Below are 14,588 nucleotides of genomic sequence, written 5' to 3' on the forward strand. Positions count from 1 at the left end.
GGCTGCTCCTGATCTTGAAATCTTTGAGGTGAGAGAGGCACCTGATGGAATCCGTGGCTATAGTCTAGCAAACCTGGTAGGAGGCAGGGATGGTTACACTGTGTAGGGTCTATAGTGGTTTGAAAGTCTTTCTCCTAAATGTTGGAAGCTTAAACACCAAGGTCGTAAGTGAGTGGCATTGGGAAGCGGGACCTTTGGGAGGTACTTGGGCACTTCCTCCATGACTGGTCTAATCCACTCTTGGATTAATGGGCTGTTTGTCAAGAAAGGAAGTTCTCCCTAGCATTCACCTTGCCTCTCGCCACACGATGTCTTCTACTGTCACTGGACAGAAGAGAGCGCTGTGGAGAGCTGTGGAGAGCTGTTGCTGGAAAGAAGACCCCTTCTGGATGCAGCCCCTTGACCTTGGGCCTCACAATCTCTGGAACAATGAGCTGAATGAGCCTTAATGCCGTGTGCATATCCCAGGCTGTGGTAATCTGTTGTATCAACAAACAGGCAAGACAGGCTCTCAGCCACCATGTTCCCTTCTTGGGATGTCTCCTACCCTCTGGGCTCTGGTGGCAAGGCAGCCATTGCAAGTTGGGGCAAAGAAAGAGAGATTGTTTTGGGGATGAGGACATAGCTGTGCTCTGCATGCTGGAGTGTCTTGGCTGAAGACAGTCACCGAGAGAGGACTGGCAGGGTCGGAGAAGCACTCTGTGTTAATAACAGTATCAAGGATTGTTGAGGATTTGAGCCAAAGATAACACAATTCTCAGTTTTTATTGTATAGGATAAAGAAGTTTCTGTTTATTGCATGCAAATATGTGTGGTCCTAACTGAGTTCTGAATGTGGAACAACACGTATTCTTCCCACTAGTAGATGAAAATGAAGCTGAACGCATGAGGAATATTTTTCCCTTCTTTTTAAAAAAATTCCTAATTTTAAAGTTTCACTTTCCATGTGTCATTTTCCCAAAGACACCATTTTCTCCCTTTCCATACACCTTCTTTATGCATTTAATTTTATTCCAACAAGTTTGTATTGGCTGAATTGTTACTTATCATTTAGACTTCTCTTTCTTCAACACAGCCTAGAATCTATGAAAAAAAAAAAAGAATCCAAAGAGGCAAAACAATTAGTGGTAATTGTGCAGAAAATTAGAAAGAGCAGGAGACTTCATACTCTAAAAGTCGTGTGAATCTGAAAGTAGAATCTAAGCAGAGCGCAGCACATCTCACCCATCACTCATCTCTGGACGTAGTTTTTTCAGCGTTTCGCTTGCTAGTTTCCCAGCCTGCAGGAGAACTGAGTGGAGATTGGTTGGCGGGCTGCTCAGAGCACGAGGATCATGGCAGTGTAGGAGAAGACAAACATTATGCAAAGCAGAAATATGAAGATGAAGAAGCTCTAAGTCATTTGGCACCCTGTCTACGTGAAGATCCAGGGTGATTCCTGTAGCACAGCCCAGTGGCACGTTTGACACTGAAAACCACCCAGCGAGGTACAGGCAAGGTCAGCTCTGTTCTGTGTTCTCTGCCTGACGCAGAAAAAATGTCTTAGCATCTTTGGAATGAGTTCCAAACAATTTTTTTTTTTTTTTTGGAAAACATTTGCTTGAAAACTGTAAGCTTCCCTTATCTGAAACATTCCCCTTTAAATATTTGGGTAAACACATGTTATCTTGTTGCCTTAGACATTTTTCATGTTTAGAGATTGTCTTCTAAAATTCTTAGCTCTTGTCACTGCTAACAACACACCCTACAGAATTATATCATGACAGACTTGAATAAAGACCTGTTACTTAGCTTACTTCACTTATGAACTCTGGTGAGCATTATAACTTTGTTGATTTAAATCTTTCTGTGACTCAAAAGACAACACAGCCTTTTAGAAAACACCCTTAAAATGTATTACATGTGTAACAAATAATACATTGTTAAAATTCTTGAAAATTCAGGTAAATGAAAATTAAAATTACCTCTACCAATGACTACTGAGCAATTCCTGTCATTTTAGATGCTAATTTTTAGCTACTAAAAACACGGAAAAACACATTCAACTAAAATGTACATTGACTCTTTATGTATTTTAGACTTTTAGAGTAATGGAATATAATAAAATGTTTGTAAATTATTTTCCCGTTTTTAAATCCTGTAGGCATATTCTTACAACTGTACATTTACTGAACCATCCCTAAAGTCTGTCTCATGTTCTATTATATAAATGTATCATACTTTATTTAGTTCTTAAAGATTTTTCTCTATTACAAATGACACTGGAATCTGTGTAAGTTTTTCCCATTTGGTGAATTCTAGAAAGTGCCTTGTCATATTTTTGCCTAATTCTTTTCTATGGGATGGATACCTATCTATTCCCTACAGAAAATGACAGGAAAATGCTTCTTTCCTTACCCCTTTGCTAACATGGGTTCTGCTTCTACATTTTATCTTCCTTGATAAAGTTACGTACTGAGATTGTATTTAAATTTTGTGACTGTTTTTGTCTTCTTTTTTAAGAATTGACTTTTGTTAATGTCTTTGAACCCTTAAAACATTTACCTCTTTTTTTTCACACTTGTAACGACTTTTTAACAAAGCCATAGGAATCCTTTGTCGTGTATAATATAAATGAATATTCTCAGTTTTTGTTGAATGTGTATTTTGTAGGATAGAAATTTTCACTTTTCACATAGCCTAAGTTTTCATTATTCTAAGTATCATTCCTCTATGTTATGTTTAAGTAGGCCATAAGATCATATAACTATTCATTAATACTGTCCCCTAGAGATTTTATAGTTTATTTTTCTTGTATCTTTTTTTCTATTCCTGTTTCTTTGTCACTCATCCTTTTTTTCTGTTGCATTTAAGAAAGGTCTTGAATTTCAGTGATTGATAATAATACCCATGTATTGGGCCCGGCGCGGTGGCGCAAGTGGTTAAAGGTCCTCGCCTTGCACGCCCGGGATCCCATATGGGCGCCGGTTCTAATCCCGGCAGCCCCGCTTCCCTTCCAGCTCCCTGCCTGTGGCCTGGGAAAGCAGTCGAGGACAGCCCAAAGCTTTGGGAACCTGCACCCGCGTGGGAGACCCGGAAGAGGCTCCTGGCTTTGGATCGGCATAGTATCGGCCCGTTGCGCTCACTTGGGGAGTGAATCATCGGACGGAAGATCTTCCTCTCTGTCTCTCCTCTCTGTATATCCGCCTTTCCAATGAAAAAATAATAAAAATAAATATTTAAAAAAAAATAATACCCATGTATTGCTCACTCTTTCTACATGTTGGCTGCAGATTCGCATGGTCTCATTCTGGGAGTCAGACTGAAGGCTCTTGTTGAGTGTCCTGACAGAGGGACAAAGGGCAGTGATGACACATAGCATGGCACTAAGAGCCTCTACCAGGATGTAGACTATGCCACATTTCTTTGGCTGAGTCAGATCATGTGGCATCAATGGCACATGGGAAATACATTCTCATAGGAAAGGGAATGTATAATTCAGAACTAAGTGCCATCTGTTGTGTTTGAAATAGTGCCTTACTTTATCCAACTTTCATTGCAATCTGCTAACAATCTGATTGTCCATATACTCTGTTCTACCACACCTTGCATTCTTTCAGGCCCTTATTTCTAGTCTTGGTTTTCTGTTGGTTTTATTGTGTTTTTCTATCCCCGTACCAGAACTAGTTAAAGTCAGCTGGTGCAAAACCCACTTTATTTCCCTTCATTAAAGAAATGTGGTTGTGATTCTTTGAAAACTTGCATGATTTCTAAAAAAGAAGGTTAAAATTACATTTAACATGTATTTGGAGGATAATGAATTTCTTTTGCAATATTATCATCTCATCCATGAACATGGTATATAGTTTAATTTGGGTGTGTTTTGGTATTATGTAGAGTTTTATAGCTTGGTAAAAGACATGTCTTAAATGTAAATTTTATGTTTTCAGGAAACTTTATAGTTGTTTATGCTCTTGTGAGGTGATTTTCTCTTATGGCTTTCTCCCTTAAGTGGTTTTGAGTAGAATGAGAAGAAGTCATTATATTTTGTACATTCTTTTTTACCTTGTTTCTATTCTGATCTAGTTTATTTTTAGGATTTTTGTGTGATTTTGTTTTGTTTTTGAAGCCAAGTAGGTAGACATATTATTGTAGTTTATATTTTATTTCTTTCCCCAATTTACTGCACCAGACAAAAACTCCAAGACAGTATTAAAAAGATAATAATTATTTCTTGAATCCTTTTCTGTTTATTTTCTAAGGAGAGAGACTCTTGCTGCTGTTGACTCTCCCAATCCTGGTGTAAGAAGGTGATTTTACCAGGAATGCCACTGAATTTAATTAGTGTTTTCTGTCCTCCTTAAAAATTGTCACAAATTTTTTCCTGGGATCTAATTTTTGAGTCACATCAATTTTTCATTTCTAGAAGTAATTCTAGTGGTATACCATGTGATATTCTTTGAATATAGAATTGTATTTAACTGGTTACACTTAAGTGGCTTTTTACTTCTGTATTTAAATTTTAATTTTTCAAGTTTCCTTTTATTAAGGAGATGATTTTGTTAACTTTGTGCAGTATCAAAATTGTACTACTTATACAAAATTAGTCTCCCACATTTTCTACATTTTTTGTAGAATTTCAACAATATTGAAATGAATATGTTAAAACTACTCATTTATGATATTGTCATAAAGTCATTTATGTTTTTGAACTCTTCTTGGGAGTGCTTTTATTTACACTTTCTAACCAAAAGTTTCCTTTAATCAAGAGTTAAAAATCAACTAATTAAGCATCTAGGGTACCCTGTTCCATTTCAGCTACTTCAGAAAATATAAATTAAAACAATTTTGAGATTTGACTTTACAAGTTTTGTTAGATCCTAACACAGTAAAGGTGACAATTCTCTGTGCAACCAACAGATGGCGAAGCAGTCACTGTTGCTTTAGACCTGATTTCAGAACGATATCTTTAATGGCTCCTAATATTATATAATTGCCTTGCTTCAATTTCTCTCCCTCTCTTCCTTTCTCTTCCCCCTTCGTCATTTCCTCCTCCTTTTTTTCCTGTCCTTCCATTCCCTTCCTGTCTTTCTTTTTCTCTTTCTCTTGCCTACCTCTGGAATGTTTATGAATTTTCCAAGAACCAGAGCTTGGATTTTTTTTTTTTACTGGTATTACTAGTTCAGTTAATTCCTGCTTTTTAAATTTCATGTCATTTTCCTTTTTAGTAAAAACTAATTTATTTTAACTTTATTTTCAATGTCATTCGATACTGAAAACGGCTAATTGCATGAATTTCCCACTGATTAACACCTTGACCACATTCCACTCTTTTTGATATAATTTCTTTTAATTGTGATTACTTCTAAGTCATCTATCATCACAATTAAGCTTTTAGAATCTGTTTATTTTGCTTATTGGAAAGGGAGAATGCTGTTACACATTCCCTCAAACTCTAGAGCTGAGAACTCAATGCAGGGACCCAGGGATTTGATTGTCATTGGCTGCCAGCGAAGGTGCACATTAACAGGAAGTTCGCGTCGGGAGTGGAGCTGGGACTCCGATGCAGGCGCGTGTTTGGTCATGGAATGTGGATGTTGTAACCGACTCACCAAGCGCTCATCTCCACCCCTGTAGTTTCACTGTATTCTTATACATGCTTGTGTAGACAGGTTTGTTTTACATGCTATGAAGTGAGGTTCAATATCTACTCACCCGTTATGAAGTCGTAGAAGGCAGAAAACTTGACATAGCCTGAAATGCTCACTGATAAATTATTCATAAAATTCATCTTGTCCTTCAAGCTCCCTTTACTAGTCTGTATCAGTTTGTCGGCTCAGATGTCTGTCCAGTAATTTGTGGCTGGCTCTCCAGCATTTTTTTTTTATTATATAAAACAAAGAAAATACATCGGATTTTATTTTAAAAAGTTATAGGATTTTGTGAAGATGGTGAGTGTGATGTTGGAAAACTACTAGAATCATCCAGATTTCTTTGAGAGATGAAAATCTGACAGCGTGTGACTGAAAGAAGAGATAAACCTGCAGGGTGATGACGTGATAATTCAGAGGAGAAATACCTAAGCAGAAATGCAGTGAAACGGGCCTGAGGGAAAGGCGTGGGTTTTTTTTCTTTCTGAAAAGCGATTCTGCTATTGCAAAAGGAAAGATGCTGTGTGAAGAGACCCCAGGATTTCGTCAGAATACACATGCCAAAATCAACATTTCTCTTTTGTTCTTTACTGTCATTACTCACACAAGAAAATTGACTTTATTAACTTTTTTGTTTGAGTTTGCTTTTCACAGTAAACTTTTCCTCCAATTTTTCTACCTCATTATTAAGTTTTAAACTTCTTTTAGGGGCTTATTATAGCAAGATTATTTTCTGTTATCCAAAGTAATGCTTATCAACTTATAATATTATTGCAATTTGTTAGTAAGCTTTCTGTGTTTATGGTTTCCCATAATTAACAGAAATAGGTATTCGTCTCATTTTAAAATTAAACTTCTAAAAGTTTTCATGATTTTGATTCTTTATATCTTTATTGTTTTTTGCATTCTTTGTACAAAACAATAACAGTATGTTTACATTTCTCAAAATTAAAATGTTTGTTTCAATTTTTTTTGCATTTTTTTTGATGGTGGAAAGCTGAGGTTTATTAGTGGCATCAGACTTTATAGATTGAGGGTTATATAGGATAAGGGAGGAGCTATTGAGCTTATCAACAATGCCCATCAACTGTTTCTATACTTTTGTTTGGGACTCTTTTGTATATTCCACCAAGTGTTGTCATTCACATGCTGTCCACTCAACTGTTCTCATACAAATGATATCCATTTAGTTATATGAATGGTACACATTCAGTTCTTTTCATACAAATGATGTCCAATCAGTTATACAAAAAGTATCCGTTCAGTTGTATCATACAAAGGATATCCAATCAGTCACACAACTGGCATCCATCCAGTTGGTCTCACACAAATGCTATCTAATCAATTGTAATCCTGTGCTCCCTGACCTTCTAGGGTCACAATGTCCTTCTACAAATCCCCCTTCTGTGTTTTTAAATATTAGGCCTGAAAGATGTAGCTATGGGAATCGTGCTCTTGGAAGAGCAGAAAATGGGGAGAAGCAGTATTATATATTATACAAAGATGACTTCACCAGGGACTACATACCCTACTGCCTATTATCCCATTTAACTCCCCAACATTCTTTTTCCCAGGAGAATGAACCCTGGCTGCTGAGAGGGATAAAGGGCTGATGACCACTGTGGCTACTTCATGCTGAAAAAGGAACAGAGAGAGGGGGCCACAGCAGCCAGGCATTTTTCAGGGAATGCATCTAGGGGGTCCCTGGTAGAAGGTAGAAAAATAACAGGATTTCTCCCGAGCTAACATGTTTTGAGTTTAGCGTAAAGCAGAGTGGCACAGGAACAGTGAAAGGATCAACATTAACATCCATCATATATAACAGCTGAGTACAAACTTAACATCAAAGTTTCTATGCAGTTACGTCTTGTTTAGCATTAACAGTTTTAAATTGATAAAAAGTTTTTTGGGGAGAATCTTAACCCACAATTTAAACTTTGCAGTTTATAGTGTTCAAGCACGATTTTGTAGAACTTTGAAATGTATGTAGATTATTAGACACTCTTTTGCTTAGGAGAATTCTCTTTTCTCATTTATTTGTTCATTCATTCAACTATTCTTTTCTATCACTCTTAACTCATTAGTATCTCCTTTATATTTGGAATATAATCCAATAGGGCAGAGCAGGCCTTCACAGAGTTCACAAAAAATGTGTAGTATGAGAAAAGCTATGCGTAAGTTTAAACATTTTTTTTTTACACCAAAAATAAGCTTTTCTTTTAATTTCATTTTCCACAAAGCTGTTGAAGTGCCTTGTACTACTTCATTACATTATTATTTAAATTGATCCAGCTGTGTCCTTTGGGAATTTTTTTTCAGTTGGTTTTTGTTGACATGCCCCATCATGGTTATTGATTTTGAACACTCCTTTATTTTGTGTGTATCCTGCCTAAATCTGAGATTCAGTCATTTCTCTGAAGAGCTCTTGTTTCATCAATTAGAGAATGGTTTAGAAACCAAGATGTGGTACCAGGCGGTACCAGGCATTTGTTGGGTGTTTGTTACTTGTCGCCACGATCAACTGACTGAGCAAGAAGATATGTGTATGCTAGCCTGTGTGTATACTTACAGCCATAAATATTTCCGTACGTAACCATCTGTGTATGTGCCAGGCCGAATATGTGTACACTGTTATCTCCAACTCCAGTCCACACAAATTCACACGAATCTCCCTTTGCTTTTCTGTAAACTACTCCAGAATTTCATTTGTGGAAGTTATTTCCTTAAAATAATAATATCCTACTTCTAAAAATGTGTTTCTATTGACATGTTCACTACAAAATATTTGGAAAATTTAACAAAGAATATGGAAGAAAATAAAATCTTCTATATTTAGTCCTTGTTAACATTTACGTATGCATGCACACACAAACCATTTTTATTAACAGAATTGTGAAATTGTGTTCATATTAGACATACGATACTATAATCTGCTTTTCCTATTCAATAGTGTATAATCAGCTTTTCTCCTCCTGCCGTTACCTTCTTTTTAAAGGTCACACTTCTAATTGCTTGAAAAATATTAACCTTTCCTTTTGAGCATTTAAGGTTTAATAATTTTTAGTCTTATGAATAACTATAGTAAACACTCCTTGTCTTAAGTCATTATGCATGTGTCTGGTTTTAAAATTTGGAGATATTTTATAGCAGTTAAATTATTAGGCCCCCAGAAGAATGGCTTTACCTGCTATGCCACAATGCCAACTCCCTAAAATAGCGTTTTAATTTTGAAACACATGTATACTCGGTGTCGCAAACTTTGAGGAACACAGGAAAGTGCAAAGAAGAACTAACTTTCTGTGACTTCTTCACTCAGGCTTGGTTCACTGCTTTTCCTTTTGTTTTGTTATACGTGATAGGTTGAATATTTCCCACTAAAATCCGTAGGTTGCAACCTTATCAACAGTGTGATGGTTTTGAGAGGTGGTTCCCATATGAGAGCGGTGCTTCATAAGTGGGATTGGTGACCTTAATAACAAGGCCCTGTAGAGCTGCCTTGTCCCTTCTACCACGTGTGGATGGTGAGGCAGAGTACCAGCTATGAATGGGTCCTCACTTGATGCTGATTCTGTTTGGATATTGCACTACCCAGATCCCAGACCTGTAAGAAATGGTTATTTATAATCTACCCGCTTTATTTATTGTATTTTGTCATGATAACCCAAATGGACTAGGAATGACATGTCTATTCACACACCAGAAACCAGTAGTTTACATATTATGTATGAAAAGTGGAGCTCTGTCTTCCTTGTTTTGTGACCTGCTTAGCAGTCACTTAATGAGACAGACATACAGTAGTAGTCTTTTTGCATCTTGGGAACATGTGTCTGTGTATCTTTTCCGTGGCCGCCTTCATCATTACCTTACTTTACGACCTCCAAGCTTCCTATCCCTGTTCTTTGGGCCAAAAGGTTTTGCATAGGATATGTGACCTTTGCTTCCCGGAATTATATCCCACTGTGTTCTTTGGAGCTGCTCTGCGTCTGCCACCTTGCTGGCCTTGAGAGCAGGGCTTCGGAGGCCAGGCTGCTTTCTGCTGTGAGAACACTTTCTGACCCTGTGTGCAGCTTGGCTTTGAATTTTTCATGGTACAACTCAGAGATGACTGTAATATTTCCCCAAATGTGCCTAAAGGTACTGAGACGAAACAGGAGACAATGGACAGAGAAAATGAACATTAGTTGCTGAATTGTTCTCTGAGTCCATAGATCCTGATTCCTCCACCTGAATCTCCAAATGGAGCTGATAGGCCACTGCCTCAACAAGTCTGAGAGATGCACCTTGCATATCTGTGTTTTCCAGTGGTTTTGTCTACTGCCCTTCTCGTTGATGGAGCTTTCCTTCTCTCTCTCCCCACCTGCCCTGAAGTATTCGTTTGTTGAAATCCTCCTACAAGCTCAAGCTAACACAAACAACAACAATAATAAAAAATCAGACATAATGCTCACCATTGCAATTGTATTTGTAAATGCAGAAGGTGGGCCATCAATAGGAGATGGATTGACGAAACTAATGAGGTATCAGATGGCTGTCTAAAGAAGTAATATTTCAAAATAAAGTTAAGGAATTATCTGTAGGGCATAATTTTACTGAAAAAAGGAAAGTAGAGAGGAAGGTGTATATAGCATAGCAACAGTTATTAGAAAAATGAGGGTATATTAATATCCATGCATATTTTATATAAAACTTTAATAAAAACCATAAAATGATATAGTTAGATGCAAGGACAGCAGAAAACATGGGAGAGGAAAAATGGTAGAAGTTAGACTTCTCACACTATATCTTGTTTATAGATTTAATTTTGGTACCCTGTAATGCTTTACATGTAAATAAAATATTTTTAAACATAGATTAAAATGAAATAAATAAAAATTAAATATGATCTCTAGAAATCAAAGTCAGAATGAAAACAACTGTATGTGAATATACAGGGAATCGGTGATTCAATTAAGCATGAAGTTGCTTCAAGTGAGTTTAAAACCAAGGCAGTTTGGCTGGGCATTCTTTGTGTATTCACTCCAAGTTCTAGAAGAACTGTGAAATGTTCTGGCTTTGTGCATTGAGAAGACCTAGGAACAATGGCCAGTCAGTTACCTGGCATTCACATGAAGCTGATCTTAAGACCATTTCTCTGTGTAAGGACCTAGGAATAGTATATGAAATGCCAGGTCCTGGGTGCAGGAAGTGGTCAAGTTGAACTTGAGAACCTCTTTGTACCAGGCATCAAAGATGCTGTCAAAGAAAGAATGGAGCCAACTACCCAGACCAGAAGCTGCTTGAGCCATAACATGCCAACGGATGACAAAGGGGTGAAACATTAATTATGCTAAACTTGTAGAATTCATAAGGAAGTGGAAACAAATGCCTCGTGATCATCTGAAGTGTGTTGCAGAACCAACAAAAAGTGAAAGAATAAACATTTGGCAAACTTTTCTACTTGCTTCCTTTCTCTCTCTATGTACCTTTCTTCCTCCTTTCCTTTCTCTCCCTCCATCCTTCCTTCCTTTTTTTTTCCCCTCAACAAAGACACTTCATTGAAAGCGATGACATCCACAGCTGATAAGGAAGGAAGGAAGGAACAGTGGATGATCATCATATTGCAACCCCTAGTGAAACAATGAATCTAGATAGAGATCAGCATTGACCGCTGTCAACACAAACAACAAGATACCTGGGTGGTGTTTGCCTCCTGATGGAAACACACAACACACACCAGCTCTGAAGCACTGTTGTGCAGAAACACAGACCCAAGCCTGGTCAAACTTCTGAATGGAACAGTCAGTGTCTAAGACAGACTCAATACAGCAAAACATGCCAAGTGACACTGCTGGTAAAGGGCCTTGCCTCCATAATGAATTGCAAGGATATAAAGATGAGGAAGGAGATCCTTAAAAGATTTAAGAAGCATAAAATGTACTCCTGCTTGTCTTTGATTTATACAAACCAACTGTTAAAAAGAATGAGATATCTGATGGTATTCAAGTTATAATTTAGATGTGATAAGGTCATATTTGAAAGAACAGTTGTTATTGTTTTTGATACACATACTGACATACTTTCAGATGAGGCAATGTGATTTCTGGGCCTTGCTTCAAAATGGGGGATGGTGTGATAGTACGGAAGAAATAAACATGGCCTTGTACTGTGGTTCTTGTGGCTGGGTAAGGGTTACAGGCAGATCCACCACGTTGGTCATTCTACTTTTGCATAGATAAAAGGGTGTCTTGATGTAAAAGACAGGAGAAGAATGGAGAGAGTGGAAGGAGAAGGAAGGAGTCCTATTGTAGAACTCTAGAGTCTCCTACAGTTGAGTTCCTCCTACTTCCTTGGGAACTCATGGGTGGGAAAGAGAATATATACAGATGCAGAGCAAGGCAGGCTGGGTCTGCTGAGAGATGCTTTCACGTGGTCTGCTAAGATCCAACATGACCCACAATAAATAGACAGCCTCTTTCGTGGTTCTGTAGAACTGTAGTTCTCACAGAGGGGTCCGGGCAGTCTTGGCATCCTTGAAACTATTTCAGGAATCTGTTTGATCAAACCTGTTGTCATATTGAGACTGAGCTATTTCTGCCCTTTTCACTTTCATTCTTTGACTGGTATACAGACAAGTTCTCTAGAAGTACGAATTTAGATAACGTTGACATTCTGGCAGCTCACGGAGAATGTGCCCATGTGTTATTATTGTGTGTATGTATATTGTATTTAACATTTTTATACTCACTTTCTAATACATTGACTAACAACAAATATAATTCACACAAAGGGACTTTGGATACTGCAATCACATTGAAAAATGTTAGTGTATCTAGAATCCAAACATTTGGAATCTCTGACACTGATAACGGGTTAGCCACTAGATGAGCACATCTTGATTTTAAAATAATGACACTGACCTACAGTGCATGAACAAAATGGCCTTTAATCTTTGAAAACAAAGAAGTGTTGGGTTTGCCAATTTAAATTCATCTGCATTCCTAAACACACACACTACAAGAAAAAAAAACAAAACCGATGGATTATTTGTTGGTTATCCATCTCCTTTTTTCCCAAGATTTCAAAGTCACAGGGCTAATTCTTAGTCAAGACTCATGGGCCAAATACTTGGACTTTCTCTCTGGTAATCTCTGTCAAGGATAATCTTTTCCCAATTACATGGCCTCCAGGGGACCTGGGCATACTTAAGGTCACTGAAGGTTACGTAGGGTTTCTGGAAGGTACTTCCTTTTTCACTCGCCCATCCTCATTTCTCTTTACTATCTGAGGTTTGTTCTCTCCTCAGTACTCAGCCCAGCCACTAATGTTCCCCAGTTGCCAAACACCAATACTATTGTCCACTCTGATGGGACAGCAGCAGGTCCTTACAGTGTGGGTGGGAGAAGCAAGAAAGAGGTGAAGGACAGAAAAAGTGGTTCCATCTGGAAGGCTTCTAGCCCCAGGTATGATTGCTTGTAAGAGCCACCAGTGATGAGTGCATTTTGAGAGTTTGTCTCATTGCTGTTGTGGTCTCACTCTGTCTCTGTCCCTGTCTACTGACTGACAATCTTGTTTGGATCACCTCCACCCCAGTTACCACAACATCATATCCCTCCTGTATCCTAGACTCAGTAACCACCATTCATGATCACTTTCCGGACTACTAACTCCAACTTCTCTCCCTCTGCTGAGCATATATGGCAAATATCACTCTTGGTTAAACCCAATGGCCCTCCTGCTCCAGCCTGTCTCTAGGCAATTGAATGTGACTGGTTAAACATACTTGTGCTTATTGGTCTGACTTTTAACTTTGACCACAAGTATCTGGGGAACTTTCTGCATCTTCTAGCAATGTCATTATGGTCTTCTCTTTGAGTCAACTTTTCGTATTTTTAAATATGTCCTCAAATATCTTACACTAGAAAGCTTATGCATATGTTGTCTGGATGTGGGCACTTTGGGGAGTGAAAGGAGGCACAATTAATATATTTTGCAGGGGAGCAACAGACTAAATTGGTATTATTCCAGGCATTTAGCATACCCCAACCTATACCAACCTCACTTAGCTTTCCTTAGCTTTCCAATGGATGGCATTTTAATCTCCTGTGGCTGCCAGACAGAATAAATTGCTACAAAATTGGAGCATCAAAGTAATGGAAATACATTCTTCCATGGCTGTGAAGACTGGGAATCTGGAAGTGTTAACAAGGCTGTGCTTTCCTGTAAGGCTCCAGGGAAGAGCCCTCCTTTGTCTTTTCATAGCTTTTGGTCGTGGCTGGAAGGTCTCGGCATTCTTTGAATGCTAGATGTATCATTCTGGGTCTGCCTGCATCTTCTTCACACATCAGGCCCTGAGTCTCTGTCTCCATTTTCTGTGAACACTTGTCATTGAATTAAGGTCCACCCTAATCTTAAATGAACTCAGCTTAACTAACTACATGCGCAAATACAATCATGTTCCAAGTCTCTGAAAGAATATCAGTGTTCAGGGGTATACAATTAAGCCTAGCACAGGTGGATGGATCCCCCTCTTTTCCTAAGACCACTCCCTTCACTTTGGCCTCTTCTTCTCCTATTAGACATTTCAAGGAGTTTGATCCTGGAAGTCTCTCCATTGTGTGATCTTTCCCCAGCATTTATTGCCTCACTCTTGCCATTGTAAAAAATATGGCATAATAACTGCTATATTAAAAAGCCTGACTGCATCTAACGCCCCCTCCACCTACTGGCCCATTTCTCTGCTCTTTATAGTAAAAGGCCTTGAATGAGTCACCTGTGCCCACCATCTGTACTTCCTCTCCGCCAAAGCTTCCATGTCTCACTCTGGCTTTTAGTTTTCCTGTACCTCGAGAACTGCACCCTTCTCTCCATGCTGCCATGTCTTACACTGCCAGTCTTGCTCTCTTCCACCTATGGGGACAGCACACCCGTTGGTTCTCTCCTTCCTCAGTCGTCTCCACTGCTTGTCACCCTCTTCCTGAT

This window comes from Ochotona curzoniae, unplaced genomic scaffold (assembly GCF_017591425.1).
Source record: "Ochotona curzoniae isolate NIBS_2020 unplaced genomic scaffold, NIBS_Ocur_1.0 contig_3622, whole genome shotgun sequence".
Classification (NCBI taxonomy): Eukaryota; Metazoa; Chordata; class Mammalia; order Lagomorpha; family Ochotonidae; genus Ochotona; species Ochotona curzoniae.